Source organism: Cryptomeria japonica, unplaced genomic scaffold (assembly GCF_030272615.1).
Source record: "Cryptomeria japonica unplaced genomic scaffold, Sugi_1.0 HiC_scaffold_26, whole genome shotgun sequence".
Classification (NCBI taxonomy): domain Eukaryota; kingdom Viridiplantae; phylum Streptophyta; class Pinopsida; order Cupressales; family Cupressaceae; genus Cryptomeria; species Cryptomeria japonica.
Genome location: NW_026728848.1, coordinates 730,001 through 747,500, shown reverse-complemented (window position 1 = coordinate 747,500; position 17,500 = coordinate 730,001). Strand labels below are relative to the sequence as shown.

Sequence of the window (17,500 nt, the reverse complement as noted above, 5' to 3'; positions counted from 1 at the left end):
AACTGGGGATTTCTGGGTAGGGGCTTCGGGTGCGCATTACATTTTTGCCCAAGCGTCCAGTGGGGTTTCTGGTGCGCTCCGAAGTGGGGTTATTGGAGCGGCCCCTCTTTTTTTGTCCGAGCGTTTGGTGGGGTTTCTCGCATTGGGGCTTCCCAGGCCCGGTTGTTGGGTGCGCACCCACCCTGGCGTGCACGAAATCGGAAGTTGGGTTAATTGCCCGGTTTGCCTCGGGTGCGCACCTTCGCCAGGGCGGGCTCAAGATGGCACCCGCGTTCCGTTTTTTTCACTATCTTTCAAAACGGAAATTTTAAAATCTCGTTTTTTTTTGTTTTTTTTTGCCTTTTCTGGAAATTAGTGAAGGCAGCGCATCAAAGGTGCGCAATGCTGGTGCGAACCCGGGAGCGCTCCGATGTGTGCTCCAAGGTGCGGCGTGCACGAAGTCCGAGCCCGGTTTGCCCCGGGTGCGCACCTCGCGTGCACCTTCGCCGGGGTGAGCACCTTGGTGTGCAGACCTTGGTTGGGTTGCGCGCCCTGGTGCGCACCAAGGAGCGCTCTGAAGTGTGCTCCAAGGTGCGGCGTGCACGAAGTCGGAGCCCGGTTTGCCCCGGGTGTGCACCTCGGGTGCGCACCTCGCGTGCACCTTCGCTGCGGTGGGCACCTTGGCTGGGTTGCGCGCCTTGGTGGGCACCATGCAGTGCACGAAGTCGGAGCCCGGATTGCCCCGGGCGCGCACCTCCGCCAGGGTGGGCACCTTGGTGCGCACAACTTGCCTGGGCTGCGCACCAGGAAGGGCTCAAGATGGCACCCGCGTTCCGTTTTTTTCACTATCTTTCAGAACGGAAATTTTAAAATCTCGTTTTTTTTTGCCTTTTCTGGAAATTAGTGAAGGCAGCGCATCAAAGGTGCGCAACGCTGGTGCGAACCTGGGAGCGCTCCGATGTGTGCTCCAAGGTGCGGCGTGCACGAAGTCGGACCCCGGTTTGCCCCGGGTGCGCACACCTTGGCTGGGTTGCGCGCCCTGGTGGGCACCATGGTGCGCACCAAGGAGCGCTCCGAAGTGTGCTCCAAGGTGCGGCGTGCACGAAGTCGGAGCCCGGTTTGCCCCGGGTGCGCACCTCGCGTGCACCTTCGCCGCGGTGGGCACCATGGCGTGCACGAAGTCGGAGCCCGGTTTGCCCCGGGTGCGCACCTCGCGTGCACCTTCGCCGGGGTGGGCACCTTGGTGTGCAGACCTTGGCTGGGTTGCGCGCCCTGGTGGGCACCATGGTGCGCACCAAGGAGCGCTCCGAAGTGTGCTCCAAGGTGCGGCCTGCACGAAGTCGGAGCCCGGTTTGCCCCGGGTGTGCACCTCGGGTGGGCACCTTGGTGCGCATGCCTTGCCTGGGCTGCGCACCAGGGCGGGCTCAAGATGGCACCCGCGTTCCTTTTTTTTCACTATCTTTCAAAACGGAAATTTTAAAATCTCATTTTTGTTTGCCTTTTTCTGGAAATTAGTGAAGGCAGCGCATCAAAGGTGCGCACCTCGCTGCCCACCACGGTGCGCAACGCCGGTGGGCACCCGGGAGTGCTTCGAAGTGTGCTCCAAGGTGCTGCGTGCACGTTGTCGGAGCCCGGTTTGCCCCGGGTGCGCACCTCGCGTGCACCTTCGTCGGGGTGGGCACCTTGGCTGGGTTTGCCCCGGCTGCGCTCCGAAGCGGGGTTATTGGAGCGCCGCCTCTTTTTTTGTCGGAGCGTTTGGTGGGGTTTCTCGCATTGGCTCTTCCGAGGCCCGGTTGCCACCCTGGCGCGCACGAAGTCGGAAGTAGGGTTAATTGCCCGGGTGCGCACCTTTGCCAGGGTGGGCACCTTACCTGGGCTGCGCACCAGGGCGGGCTCAAGATGGCACGCGCGTTCCGTTTTTTTCACTATCTTTCAAAACGGAAATTTTAAAATCTCCTTTTTTTTTTGCCTTTTCTGGAAATTAGTGAAGGCAGCGCATCAAAGGTGCGCACCTCGCTGCCCACCTTGGTGTGCTCTGAGGTGCGCACCCGGGAGCGCTACGAAGTGTGCTCCAAGGTGCGGCGTGCACGTTGTCGGAGCCCGGTTTGCCCCGGGTGCGCACCTCGCCTGCACCTTGGCCGGGGTGGGCACCTTGGCTGGGTTTGCCCAGGGTGCGCTCCGAAGCGGGGTTACTGGAGCGCCCCCTCTTTTTTTGTCAGAGCGTTTGGTGGGGTTTCTCGCATTGGCTCTTCCCAGGCCCGGTTGTTGGGTGCGCTCCCACCCTGGCGCGCGCGAAGTTGGAAGTTGGGTTAATTGCCCGGGCGCGCACCTTCGCCAGGGTGGGCACCTTGGTGCGCACACCTTGGCTGGGCTGCGCACCAGGGCGGGCTCAAGATGGCACCAGCATTCCCTTTTTCTCACTATCTTTCAAAACGGAAATTTTAAAATCTCGTTTTTTTTTTGCCTTTTATGGAAATTAGTGAAGGCATCGCATCAAAGGTGCGCACCTCGCTGCCCACCTTGGTGTGCTCCGAGGTGCCCACCACGGTGCGCAACGCCGGTGCGAACCCGGGAGCGCCCCGATGTGTGCTCCAAGGTGCGGCGTGCACGAAGTCGGACCCCGGTTTGCCCCGGGTGCGCACCTCGCGTGCACCTTGGTGCGCACACCTTGGCTGGGTTGCGCGGCCTGGTGGGCACCATGGTGCGCACCAAGGAGCGCTCCGAAGTGTGCTCCAAGGTGCGGCGTGCACGAAGTCGGAGCCCGGTTTGCCCCGGGTACGCACCTCGCGTGCACCTTCGCCGGGGTGGGCACCTCGGCTGGGTTGCGCGCCCTGGTGCGCACCAAGGAGCGCTCCGAAGTGTGCTCCAAGGTGCGGCGTGCACGAAGTCGGAGCCCGGTTTGCCCCGGGTGCGCACCTTCGCCGCGGTGCGCACCATGGCGTGCACGAAGTCGGAGCCCGGTTTGCCCCGGGTGCGCACCTCGCGTGCACCTTCGGCGGGGTTGCGCGCCCTGGTGGGCACCATGGTGCGCACCAAGGAGCGCTCCGAAGTGTGCTCCAAGGTGCGGCGTGCACGAAGTCGGAGCCCGGTTTGCCCCGGGTGCGCACCTCGCGTGCACCTTCGGCGGGGTTGCGCGCCCTGGTGGGCACCATGGTGCGCACCAAGGAGCGCTCCGAAGTGTGCTCCAAGGTGCGGCGTGCACGAAGTCGGAGCCCGGTTTGCCCCGGGTGCGCACCTCGCGTGCACCTTCGCCGCGGTGGGCACCATGGCGTGCACGAAGTCGGAGCCCGGTTTGCCCCGGGTGCGCACCTCGCGTGCACCTTCGCCGGGGTGGGCACCTCGGCTGGGTTGCGCGCCCTGGTGCGCACCAAGGAGCGCTCCGAAGTGTGCTCCAAGGTGCGGCGTGCACGAAGTCGGAGCCCGGTTTGCCCCGGGTGCGCACCTCGCGTGCACCTTCGCCAGGGTGGGCACCTCGGTGCGCACACCTTCTCAATGTTTTCTTGCCTTTTCTGGAAATTGGTGAAGGCAGCGCATCAAAGGTGCGCACCTCGGTGTGCTCCGAGGTGCGAACCCGAGAGCGCTCCGAGGTGCCCACGAAGTCGAAAGTCGGGTTAATTGCATTGTTTTCCCCGGGTGCGCTCCGAGGTGCGCAACATCGGCGCGCACCAAGGAGGGCTCCGAAGTGTGCTCCAAGGTGCGCACGATGGCGTGCACCTCTGGTGCGCACGATTCGGAGCTCGGTTTGACCGGGGTGCGCACACCTTGGCTGGGTTGCGCACCTTTTGTGCGCTCCAAGGTGCGCACGAAGTCGGAGCTCGGTTTGCCCCGGGTGCGCACCTTCGCCAGGGTGCGCACCTTGATGCGCACGCCTTGGCTGGGCTGCGCACCTTGGTGGGCGCCATGGTGCGCACCTTTCGTGCGCTCCAAGGTGCGCACGAAGTCGGAGCTCGGTTTGCCCCGGGTGCGCACCTTGGTGGGCGCCATGGTGCACTCCGAGGTGCCCAAGATTGGTGCGCACCAAGGAGCGCTCCGAAGTGCGCTCCAAGGTGCGCGCGAAGTCGAAAGTTGGGTTAATTGTCCGGTTTGCCTCGGGTGCGCACCTTGCGTGCACCTTCGCCAGGGTGGGCGCCTTGGTGCGCACACCTTGGCTGGGCTGCGCACACCTTGGCACCCGCGTTTCCTTCATTTTAAATTTTTTTTTTTTACAATCTCTCAAGTGGGAAATTCTATAATCTCAACTTTTTTTGCCTTTTCAGGAAACTTTTGAATGGAGCGCATCATTGGTGCGCTCCGAAGTGTGCTCCAAAGCTCTCTCCAGCTGCGTGCACCTGCCCCGGCCGCGCACCCGGCCCCGCCCAGCTTCGCTCACCTGTCCCGGGCGTCTGGTGCGGAACCTTAGAGTAAGAAACATCACCGTGCACCTTGGCCAACGTGCGCGACTCGACCGAGCGCGCACTGGCCGAGGTGCACACCGATTTCACCTGGGTGCGCGCGCAGCACCTCGGGCGCACCGGGGTGCGCGCACAACGCCCGGGTTGCACCGTGGCCTGTGTGCTCGGGGCGCCTCGGGTGCGCGCTCGGTGTCGCCCCCGCGCGCGCGGTAGTGCGGGCAGCGCACCCCGGCCCGGCCCGGCCCCGACGAGAACGCAAACGGGCAAAAGGTTTATTCAAATAGCATTGCGACGCCCGGCGAAAAACTAAAAAAGGGTGCAACACCGGGACTTCCCGGGAGGTCACCCATCCCAGTACTACTCCGGCCCAAGCGCGCTTAACTGCGGAGTTCTGATGGGATCCGGTGCACTAACGCTGGTATGATCGCACCCGTTATGAGCTTGTCGCAGTGTGTACTTAGCAAACCGCGACCCACGTGCGAATCCACCCCGGCCACCCACCCCCGTCGAGGTGCACACCCTCCCTCGCGAAGTGCGCCCCGTTCGCCAAGTGTGAGCCCTGCCCGGGTGCGCGCACCTTGCTAGGGCGTCGGGTGTGCACCCGGCCCGGCCTACGTGCGTGCACCTGGAGGGGGCGTCGTGTGCGTGCAGTGTCCCGTCTGCAACGCGGTGCCCACACACCACCTCGGGCGCAACGACCTGCGCTCACATGTGGGCCGAGTGCACCTTGGTGCATGTTCGGGGCGCCTCGGGTGCACGCTCGATCTTGCCCCGGTGCACCAAGGCGCTCGGTTTGCCCCGGGTGCGCACTTGGTGCAAGGTGGGCACCCAAAATAGGGATCAAGCACCAAAACACAAGTTTCGGGATGCAAAATGGGACCCAAGGACCACAAATGCGTTCCAAGACCCATGATGGGTCCACGAGAACAAAAATGTGTTCCGAGACTTAATAAACAAATATTGGGTTTTAGGAGAAGAAACATGCTCTGATGCCCAAAACGAGAATCGACCCCGAAAAGGCCACAGGCCAAAAGTGGGATGCGAGACAAAAAAAAATGGGACCCGAGGACCAAAATTGGGTTCCCAGGTCGAAGACAGGGCAACCGGACAAGAAACGACCTCTAAGGCTCGAAATGAGTCCCGACGACTAAAACTTGACAAGAAGCACCCATCAGGCACCCAACTCGACACCCATGGGATGCCGACCCACCCGGGCTTCCACCTAGCACACCTTGGCACCCACCCACCCTCGCACCCAACCTCGCACCCAACTTAGCACCTTTGAACCCACATTGGCACTCACCCTGACCCTGGCACCTTGGAACCCACATTGGCACTCACCTTGACCCTGGCACCCACCTTTGCACTCACCTTGGGACCCACCCTGGCTCCCACCTCGGCACCCACCCAGACACCCACCTTGGTTCCTTGGCACCCACCTTGGATCCTTGGCACCCACCCCGACACCCACCTTGGCACGCAACTTGGCTACTTGCCACCCACCTTGGCTCCTTGACGCCCACCCCGACAACCACCCCGTGACCTACCCTGGCTAGGGTTGGTGCACACCCACCCTGGTGCCCACCTTGGCACCCACCCTATGACCCACCTTGGCACGCACCTTAGTACCCACCCCGTTACCCACCCTAGGACCCACCCCGTGACCCACCTTGGCCAGGGTGGGTGCACCCACCCTGGTGCCCACCTTGGCACCCACCCATCCTAGCACCCAGCCTGTGACCGGGCTTGGAACCCAACCTTGCACCCGCACCCGTCTTGGCCAGTGTGGGTGCGCACCCATCCTGGCACCCACGTTGTGACACACCCTTTAACCCACGCACCCTAGCACCCACGTTGGCACCCACCTTGGAACCCAACCTAGCAACTTGGCACCCACCCCGTGACCCACCTTGGCATCCACCATAGCAGTCGCCGACTTGGCACCCACCTCGGCACCCACCTTGACACTTGTGGACCCACCTTGCCACTCACCCTAGCATCGACCCATCCTAGCACCCACCCTGGCACCTTTGCACCCTAGCACTCACCCATCCTAGCACCTAACCTGTGACCCACCTTGACACTCACCCTCGCACCCACCTTGGAACCCAACCTAGCACCCACCCACCCTGACACCAACCCTAGCACCTACCCACCCTTGCACCCACCCTGTGACCCATCTTGGCACCCACCCATCCTACCACTCAACCTATCACCCACCTTCTCACCCACCTTGGCATCCACCTTAGCACCCACCCACACTGGCACCTTGGCACCCACCTCGGGCAAGGTGGGTGCACACCCACCCTGGCACCCAATTTAGAACCCACCGAGCATGTTACCCACCTTGGCACCCACATTGCAGCCCACCCTAGTACCCACCCTATGACCCACATTGGCATCCACACCCTAGCACCCAGGCACCTCGACACCCGCCTTGACACCCACCCTAGCACTGAACCTGTGACCCACCTTGGAACTCACCCTAGAACCCACCCACCCTGTGAACCACCTTGGCATCCACCTTAGCACCCACCCACCTTGGCACCCACTCTAGCACTCACCCATCCTAACACCCAACTTGTTACCCACCTTGGCACCCGCCCTCGCGTCCACCTTGAAACCCACCCTAGCACCCACCCACGCAGGAGCCCACCTTGGCACCCAACCTAACACCCACGCATCCTGGCACCCAACTTGTGACCCACCTTGGAACCCACCCTAGTACCCACCTTTGAACCCACTATATCACCAACCCACCTTGGCACCCACCCTATGACCCTCTTTGGAATCCACCCTAGCACGCACCCACCCTGGCACCCACCATGGAGCGCACCCTAGCACCCACCCACCTCGGCACGCACCTCAACACCCACCTTGGTGTGCGCACTGCGCCAACCTCTCAAAGACCCTATGTGGTGCGCTCCAAAGTGTACACCTTTGGTGCGCTCCAAGGTGCGCACCTTTGGTGCACACCGAGGTGCACACCAAAGTGTGCACCGAGGTGAGCACCAAAGTGCACTCCAGGGTGCACACCAAGGCGTGCACCTTTGGTGCGGTCAATGCAAACGAATTCGGAAGTTGGGGTCGATGTCCTAATCGCTGCTGCAGACTACACGTATGAGAATCGGACAAATAGCTTTATATAGGGGAGGTGTTGCGTTTGATGGGTCGACTCCCCTGGTTGTGTGCACTGCACCAACTTCAAAGACCCTGTCTTGTTTAAGAAGTCAAAAGTTGGGGTGGATGTCCTAATCATTGCTGCAGTCTACGCATGTATGAGAATCAGACAAATAGCTTATATAGGGGAGGTGTTGCATTCGGTGGGTTGACTCCCCTGGTTGTGCGCACTGCGCCAACCTCAAAGACCCCGCATAGCAGAAGAAGTCGGAAGTCGGATTTTGGTGAGCACCAAGGCGTGCACCTTTGGTGCGGTCAACGCAGACGAATTCAGAAGTTGGGGTGGATGTCCTAATCGTTGTTGCAGGCTACACATGTATGAGAATCAGACAAATAGCTTATATAGGGGAGGTGTTGGGTTTGATGGGTCAACTCCCTTGGTTGTGCGCATTACGCCAACCTCAAAGACCTTGTTTTCGTTAAGAAGTCAAAAGTTGGGGTCAATGTCCTAATGGCTCCTGCAGGCTACACATGTATGAGAATCGGACAAATAGCTTATATAGGGGAGGTGTTGGGTTTGATGGGTCGACTCCCCTGGTTGTGCGCATTACGTCAACCTCAAAGACCTTGTTTTCGTTAAGAAGTCAAAAGTTGGGGTCGATGTCCTAATTGCTCCTGTAGACTACACATGTATGAGAATCAGACAAATAGCTTATATAGGGGAGGTGTTGGGTTTGATGGGTTGACTCCCCTAGTTGTTCGCATTACACCAACCTCAAAGACCTTGTTTTCGTTTAGAAGCCGAAAGTTGGGGTCGATGTCCTAATTGCTCCTGCAGGCTACGCATGTATGAGAATCAGACAAATAGCTTATATAGGGGAGGTGTTGGGTTTGATGGGTCGACTCCCCTGGTTGTGCGCATTGCGCCAACCTCAAAGACCCTGCATTGCGGATGAAGTCGAAAGTCAGAGTTTGGTGTGCTACAAGGTGTGGTCGAAGGTGCTCACCTAGGTGTGCACCTTTGGAGCGCAGGAAAAGTGCCCTCCAAAAGTGCGCACCTTTGGAGTGCACAAAAGTGCCCTCCAAAAGTGCGCACCTTTGGAGCGCAGAAAAGTGCCCTCCAAAAAGTGCCCTCCAAAAGTGCGCACCTTTGGAGCGCAGAAAAGTGCCCTCCAAAAAGTGCCCTCCAAAAGTGCGCACCTTTGGAGCGCAGAAAAGTGCCCTCCAAAAAGTGCCCTCCAAAAGTGCGCACCTTTGGAGCGCAGAAAAGTGCCCTCCAAAAAGTGCCCTCCAAAAGTGCGCACCTTTGGAGCGCAGAAAAGTGCCCTCCAAAAAGTGCCCTCCAAAAGTGCGCACCTTTGGAGCGCAGAAAAGTGCCCTCCAAAAAGTGCCCTCCAAAAGTGCGCACCTTTGGAGCGCAGAAAAGTGCCCTCCAAAAAGTGCCCTCCAAAAGTGCGCACCTTTGGAGCGCAGAAAAGTGCCCTCCAAAAAGTGCCCTCCAAAAGTGCGCACCTTTGGAGCGCAGAAAAGTGCCCTCCAAAAGTGCGCACCTTTGGAGCGCACAAAAGTGCCCTCCAAAAGTGCGCACTTTTGGTGCGCACCAAGGCGCTGGTTCGGTCGTTGCAGGCGAGTTCGGAAGTTGGGGTCGATGTCCTGAGCGGAGGTGCAAACTACACAGGTGTCGGAATCGGACAAATAGCTTATATAGGGGAGGTGTATGCTTCGATGGGTCGACTCCCCAGGTTGAGCGCACCGCGCCAACCTCAAAGACCCTACGGTATGGATGAAGTCGGAAGTTGGGTCCGATGACCGATTCGATTAGTAGGTATGCTCATGAGGTCGGAATTTGGGTCCGATGACCTGCCATGTGCAGGAAGGCGAATGTTGGCACTGTGCGTTGCAAGGTGCACACCAAGGCGCTGGTGCGGTCTTTTTAGTCGAGTTCGGAAGTTGGGGTCGATGTCCTGATCGGAGGTGCAAGCTACACAGGTGTGGGAATCGGACAAATAGCTTATATAGGGGAGGTGTATGCTTCGTTGGGTCGACTCCCCGGGTTGAGCGCACCGCGCCAACCTCAAAGACCCTACGGTATGGATGAAGTCGGAAGTTGGGTCCGATGACCGATTCGATATGTAGGCATACTCGCGAGGTCGGAATTTGGGTCCGATGACCTGCCACGTGCAGGAAGGCGAATGTTGGCACTGTGCGTTGCAAGGTGCGCACCAAGGCGCTGGTTCGGTCGTTGGAGGCGAGTTCGGAAGTTGGGGTCGATGTCTTGATCGGAGGTGCAAACTACACAGGTGTGGGAATCGGACAAATAGCTTATATAGGGGAGGTGTATGCTTCGTTGGGTCGACTCCCCGGGTTGAGCGCACCGCGCCAACCTCAAAGACCCTACGGTATGGATGAAGTCGGAAGTTGGGTCCGATGACCGATTCGATATGTAGGCATACTCGCGAGGTCAGAATTTGGGTCCGATGACCTGCCATGTGCAGGAAGGCGAATGTTGGGACTGTGCGTCGCAAGGTGCGCACCAAGGCGCTGGTGCCGTCGTTGCAGTCGAGTTCGGAAGTTGGGGTCGATGTCCTGGTCAGAGGTGCAAACTACACAGGTGTGGGAATCGGACAAATAGCTTATATAGGGGAGGTGTATGCTTCGATGGGTCGACTCCCTGGGTTGAGCGCACCGCGCCAACCTCAAAGACCCTACAGTATGGATGAAGTCGGAAGTTGGGTCCGATGACCGATTCGATACGTAGGCATATTGGCGAGGTCTGAATTTGTGTCCGATGACCTGCCATGCGCAGGAAGGCGGAATTTGGGTCCGATGACCGAGTTGATGGCGTGCCATGCGCAGAAAGGCGGAATTTGGGTCCGATGACCGAGTTGATGTTGATGGCCCGCCATGCACAGGAAGGCGGAATTTGGGTCCGATGACCGATTTGAAGGCGTGCCATACGCAAAAAGGCGGAGTTTGGGTCCGATGACCGAGTTGATATTGATGGCCCGCCATGCGCAGGAAGGCGGAATTTGGGTCCGATGACCTGACATACGCATGGAGTCCGACTCGGGGGCCGATGTTCGATTCGATGACTTGCATTGTGGGTAAAGTCGGAAGTTGTGGTCTTTGACCCGATTCGATGACCAGACTTCGGCTGCTTGAGAATCGGACAAATAACTTATATAGGGGAGGTAGTGTTCTCGAGCATCCTCCCCCCGTGCCCGTTTATGTCGATTGATGCTGGTGCTCGACTGGTTGGAGCGCTCGGATGCAAAAATCTTGCACCAGGATTTATCGATTGTGATGGACACGGCAAGTCTCCTGATTGCTATGCAGGAGCTCATCGTGAATCTCTATGCGGCCTTGGTATGGACTCGACCTGCGGAATGGTTCGGCAATGGTAGTCGCTCCAACACGTCCTTGCAATGGCCACAGAGGTGATTCGACTAGAGCTCCAGTCTAGCTTTTGGGTTGCTTGGCGGACTGGTATAGCCGCGATCGAGTTCCGGCCATGAACGTTTTAGATAGCTCTTGGGCTTTCTGGGACGGAAGTCGGAAGTTTGGGCTGTTGTCCGATTTGATGACCATTCTTCGGATGTGTGAGAATCGGACAAATAACTTATATAGGGGACTGTGTTGTCTCACGCAGCCCCCTCCGTGCCCCTCTATCTCGACCGATGTTGGTGCTTGAAAGGGTTGGGATCGCTCGGATTTATAAACGTGCACCACCATTTGTCGAGTGTGAGGGACGCGGCAGGTCTCCTAAATGCTATGCGGGCGCTCTCTGAGAATCTCTATCCGGCCTCGACACAGACTAGTCTTGCTGAATGGTTTGGCACTGGTAGTCGATCCAACACGTCGTTGTTGTGGCCGCCTAGGCGATTCGATTCGAGCCCCCGTCTAGCTTTTGGGTTGCTTGGCGGATTTTGCCCTATCCGCAAGTGAGCTCGGTCCCTAAACGTTCGAGAAACCCGATTGCTATGCGCCGACTCTCTTTCTTCCGAGCCTCCATCTAGCTTTTGGGTCTCTACGGAACGGAAGTCGGAATCTGGGACCGTTGTTTGATTCGACGAGGCAGACTACGGTTGTGCGAGAATCGGACAAATAACTTATATAGGGGAGGTGTTGACTGGAGCATTCTCCCCCGTGCCCCTCTAACTCGACCAATGCTGGCGCTCGAACGGTGGTAGCGCTCGGATTTTCATTGAGCGCCAGCATTGGTCGATTTAGAGGGGCATGCGAGATTCCCGAATGCTATGCGAGGGCTCTAACGGAAATGTCTATTGGTTTCGGTATGGATGCAATTGCGAGTGGTTCGGCAAAGGTAGTCGTTCCGATGCGTCCATGTCGTGGCCAAATCGATAATTCGATTTGAGCCCTCGTATAGCATTTGGGTCTCTCGATGTGATTCCGCATTCCAGTCCCTTTGGGCACTGCTTGAGCCGCATCCCAGGGGGTTCCCTTCCCAATAATCTGCCTCGCAACCCGATTGCTATGCGGTGAGGCTCCTCGGCCGCCTCGGAACTATCTGTGTATCAGACGCATCGCGGGATAAGGGGTTGGCAACGGTAGTCGCCCCAAGCGCGTCCGATGCTTGGACCATTCCGAGGCGGCCCTGAAGCCTCTTCCGTCTAGCCGTTGGGTCCTTCTCGCCGCATCCCTCGCCTCGCACCCCGATTGCTATGCGGTGAGGCTCCTCGGCCGCCTCGGAACTATCTGTGTATCGGACGCGTCGCGGGATAAGGGGTTGTCACTGGTAGTCGCCCCAAGCGCGTCCGATGCTTGGACCATTCCGAGGCGGCCCTGAAGCCTCTTCCGTCTAGCCGTTGGGTCCTTCTCGCCGCATCCCTCGCCTCGCACCCCGATTGCTATGCGGTGAGGCTCCTCGGCCGCCTCGGAACTATCTGTGTATCGGACGCGTCGCGGGATAAGGGGTTGTCATTGGTAGTCGCCCCAAGCGCGTCCGATGCTTGGACCATTCCGAGGCGGCCCTGAAGCCTCTTCCGTCTAGCCGTTGGGTCCTTCTCGCCGCATCCCTCGCCTCGCACCCCGATTGCTATGCGGTGAGGCTCCTCGGCCGCCTCGGAACTATCTGTGTATCGGACGCGTCGCGGGATAAGGGGTTGTCACTGGTAGTCGCCCCAAGCGCGTCCGATGCTTGGACCATTCCGAGGCGGCCCTGAAGCCTCTTCCGTCTAGCCGTTGGGTCCTTCTCGCCGCATCCTTCGCCTCGCACCCCGATTGCTATGCGGTGAGGCTCCTCGGCCGCCTCGGAACTATCTGTGTATCGGACGCGTCGCGGGATAAGGGGTTGTCACTGGTAGTCGCCCCAAGCGCGTCCGATGCTTGGACCATTCCGAGGCGGACCCGAAGCCTCTTCCGTCTAGCCGTTGGGTCCTTCTCGCCGCATCCCTCGCCTCGCACCCCGATTGCTATGCGGTGAGGCTCCTCGGCCGCCTTGGAACTATCTGTGTATCGGACGCGTCGCGGGATAAGGGGTTGTCACTGGTAGTCGCCCCAAGCGCGTCCGATGCTTGGACCATTCCGAGGCGGACCCGAAGCCTCTTCCGTCTAGCCGTTGGGTCCTTCTCGCCGCATCCCTCGCCTCGCACCCCGATTGCTATGCGGTGAGGCTCCTCGGCCGCCTTGGAACTATCTGTGTATCGGACGCGTCGCGGGATAAGGGGTTGTCACTGGTAGTCGCCCCAAGCGCGTCCGATGCTTGGACCATTCCGAGGCGGACCCGAAGCCTCTTCCGTCTAGCCGTTGGGTCCTTCTCGCCGCATCCCTCGCCTCGCACCCCGATTGCTATGCGGTGAGGCTCCTCGGCCGCCTTGGAACTATCTGTGTATCGGACGCGTCGCGGGATAAGGGGTTGTCACTGGTAGTCGCCCCAAGCGCGTCCGATGCTTGGACCATTCCGAGGCGGCCCCGAAGCCTCTTCCGTCTAGCCGTTGGGTCCTTCTCGCCGCATCCCTCGCCTCGCACCCCGATTGCTATGCGGTGAGGCTCCTCGGCCGCCTCGGAACTATCTGTGTATCGGACGCGTCGCGGGATAAGGGGTTGTCACTGGTAGTCGCCCCAAGCGCGTCCGATGCTTGGACCATTCCGAGGCGGCCCCGAAGCCTCTTCCGTGTAGCCGTTGGGTCCTTCTCGCCGCATCCCTCGCCTCGCACCCCGATTGCTATGCGGTGAGGCTCCTCGGCCGCCTTGGAACTATCTGTGTATCGGACGCGTCGCGGGATAAGGGGTTGTCACTGGTAGTCGCCCCAAGCGCGTCCGATGCTTGGACCATTCCGAGGCGGACCTGAAGCCTCTTCCCTCTAGCCGTTGGGGCTTTCTCGCCGCATCCCTCGCCTCGCACCCTGATTGCTATGCTGTGAGGCTCCTCGGCCGCCTTGGAACTATCTGTGTATCGGACGCATCGCGGGATAAGGGGTTGGCAGTGGTAGTCGCCCCAAGCGCATCCGATGCTTGGACCATTCCGAGGCGGCCCTGCAGCCTCTTCCGTCTAGCCGTTGGGGCCATCTCGCCGCATCCCCCACCTCGCACCACGATTGCTATGCGGTGAGGCTCCTTGGCCGCCTCGGAACTATCTGTGTATCGGACGCATCGCGGGATAAGGGGTTGTCACTGGTAGTCGCCCCAAGCGCGTCCGATGCTTGGACTATTCCGAGGCGGCCCTGCAGCCTCTTCCGTCTAGCCGTTGGGGCCATCTCGCCGCATCCCCCACCTCCTCGGCCGCCTCGGAACTATCTGTGTATCGGACGCATCGCGGGATAAGGGGTTGGCAGTGGTAGTCGCCCCAAGCGCGTCCGATGCTTGGACTATTCCGAGGCAGCCCTGCAGCCTCTTCCGTCTAGCCTTTGGGGCCATCTCGCCGCATCCCTCGCCTCGCACCCCGATTGCTATGCGGTGAGGCTCCTCGGCCGCCTGGGAACTATCTTCGTATCGGACGCATCGCGGGATAAGGGGTTGTCACTGGTAGTCGCCCCAAGCGCGTCCGATGCTTGGACTATTCCGAGGCGGCCCTGTGGCCTCTTCCGTCTAGCCGTTGGGGCCATCTCGCCGCATCCCCCACCTCGCACCCCGATTGCTATGCGGTGAGGCTCTTCGGCCGCCTTGGAACTATCTTCGTATCGGACGCATCGCGGGATAAGGGGTTGTCACTGGTAGTGGCCCCAAGCGCGTCCGATGCTTGGACTATTCCGAGGCGGCCCTGCAGCCTCTTCCGTCTAGCCGTTGGGGCCATCTCGCCGCATCCCCCACCTCGCACCCCGATTGCTATGCGGTGAGGCTCCTCGGCCGCCTTGGAACTATCTTCGTATCGGACGCATCGCGGGATAAGGGGTTGTCACTGGTAGTCGCCCCAAGCGCGTCCGATGCTTGGACTATTCCGACGCGGCCCTGTGGCCTCTTCCGTCTAGCCGTTGGGGCCATCTCGCCGCATCCCCCACCTCGCACCCCGATTGCTATGCGGTGAGGCTCCTCGGCCGCCTTGGAACCATCTTCGTATCGGACGCATCGCGGGATAGGGGGCTGTCACTGGTAGTCGCCCCTAGCGTGTCCGATGCTTGGACCATTCCTAGGCGGCCCTGAAGCCTCTTCCGTCTAGCCGTTGGGGCCTTCCCGCCCCATCCCTCGCCTCGCACCCCCGATTGCTATGCGGTGAGGCTCCTCGGCCGCCTTGGAACCATCTGTGTATCGGACGCATCGCGGGATAAGGGGTTGGCACTGGCAGTCGCCCCAAGCGCGTCCGATGCTTGGACCATTCCGAGGTGGCCCTGAAGCCTCTTCCGTCTAGCCGTTGGGGCCTTCCCGCCCCATCCCTCGCCTCGCACCCCGATTGATATGCGGTGAGGCTCCTCGGTCGCCTTGGAACTATCTGTGTATCGGACGCATCGCGGGATAAGGGGTTGGCACTGGTAGTCGTCCCAATCGCATCCGATGCTTGGACCATTCCGAGGCGGCCCTGCAGCCTCTTCCGTTTAGCCGTCGGGGCCTTCCCGCCGCATCCCTCGCCTCGCATCCCGATTCCTATGCGGTGAGTCTTCTCGGCCGCCGCGGAACTATACCTGTTATTGCTACTGCATCCTTCGGCTGGTAACCTCCTCTGCCGCCTTGGAACGTTCTCTTTGTCGGACGCGTCGCGGGATAAGGGGTTGGCACTGGTAGTCGCCCCAAGCGCGCCCGATGCATAGACCGCTCCGAGTCGACCTTGCTTTCAGCCTCTCACATGCATAGACCTCTCTGAGTCGACCCTGCAGCCTCTCACGTTTAGCCTTTGGAATCTCGCCTCACAACATGATTGCTATCCTTGATGCATCCCTTGCCTCGAGCCCTGATTGCTTTCTTGGCTGCATCCCTCCTCTCCTCACAGCCCGGTTGTCATCACTGCTTCATCCGTCGCTTCATGCATTCTGGCTGCTGGGCCCTTCCCACCGCACACCTCGATTGCTATCTCTTCTGCATCACACACCCCGATTGCTATCTCTGCTACATCCCTCGGCTCTCACTTCTGCATCCTTCGCCTCACACCTCGATTGCTATCAATGCTGCATCCGTAACCTCACACCCCGATTGCTATGCGGGGAGGCTCCTTGGCCGCCTTGGAAATTTCTGTGTGTCGGACGCACCGCGGGATAAGGGGTTGGCACTGGTAGTCGCCCCAAGTGCGCCCGATTCTTAGACCGCTTCGAGGTGACCTCGTAGCCTCTTTCGTCCAGGCTTCCTGCCTTCAACGCCCTTTTTACACCTCGATTGCTATGCGCGGGCTCGTTGGCGTCTATCACCTCTCTGCGAAGAGTGGCACGATGATTGTTGGGGTAAATCGTAGCAGTCCGATCTCTGGCCTTGGGCCATTGTGAGGGCTGATCGATTTCCTGTGCGCATCTCGTGTTCGCCCAGTAACAGACTCGACGACTTGTAATCGGTCTTGTTCCCGATTGTTCCTGGAGGTAGTCTTCGGAACTCTTGGATTTGACCTGTCACTCGAACTGTCCTCTTCCGAGGATGCTTGTGTGTGTGTGCTTGTGCCATTTCCTTGGCGGTATTAACGAGATATTAAAGAGCGGAGTGAGCGCCTCGCCCAGCTATGTTTGGGGCTCTCACTCCCTTACCCGGTGTGCGACCGCTTTGCACGTAGGTTGCGGAGCATCGCGACTCTTTCGATGTTTGGCGGTTGTCTTCCGGTGATGCGTTGGTCCCGAAGTGCACGTTACTAGCATTTCTGCCATTGTTCTCGATCTTTGGCACGTTCCTTCGTTGCAATTGGATATATATCTCCGTTTATACGCGCAGGCTTCTCCCGCCTATTCAGCGCTGTCCCACTCTCAGCACTCTCGTGGTCTCCTTGGCTTCTCTCTCCCGTGAGCGAGCTCTCTTCTCGAGTCTTTTCCATGTCCCATGGAGGTTGCCTTGCGAAATTCGGGCACACAAACGTGACCGGATAAGAGCGGAATTGCCTATGAGGAGAAGCTCACCTTAGGGAGCAGCAATGCCGAGTGTTTCGACAGAGGGTAGAGGGGGCGTTGTTTGGGCGGTTGCACAAAAGAGTGCTACGTTTGCACTGAAGGTTGCTTCTTCGTCTCCGACGAACTCTTCGAGGCAAAAAAGCTTGTTTACGGGGTCGAGGTGGGACTGTTCGTGCGAGTTGCGCCACCAAAAGTGCGTAGGGGGCATATACCTGGGAAATGGATGTCTCTGAGTGGCCTTACTCGGTCGCGTGCACGGTGCATTCTCTAACGGCAGGACTGTCGCGAGCATGTGCGGTTCGGATGTTTTCGGGTAAAGGGTTCCGTACGGGATGTTCTTCCCAGGCTCCTGTGAACCGAGACTCTGCATCGTCATGCTCCGGCTCCCGTGGGTGCTTCATGCCTCGTCGAGCTGTTTGTCGTGGACGATTAAGGCCGAGGCCTTCCTTCGAGAGGGGAATTGTTCAGGCTGGTCGAGGCGGGATTGTTCGTGCGGGGTGCACCACCAAAAGTGCGTAGGGGGCATATGCCTGGGAA

The 17,500-nt window shown here is 59.5% G+C and overlaps 1 non-coding gene across 1 annotated transcript; it reads right to left on the bottom strand.

The window, feature by feature from the left end:
- Nucleotides 1-4,683: 4,683 nt before the first annotated feature.
- LOC131861559 (5S ribosomal RNA) lies at nt 4,684-4,802 on the bottom strand. The gene has a single exon (XR_009360631.1). It is a non-coding gene; the product is annotated as a 5S ribosomal RNA (ribosomal RNA).
- Nucleotides 4,803-17,500: the final 12,698 nt, after the last annotated feature.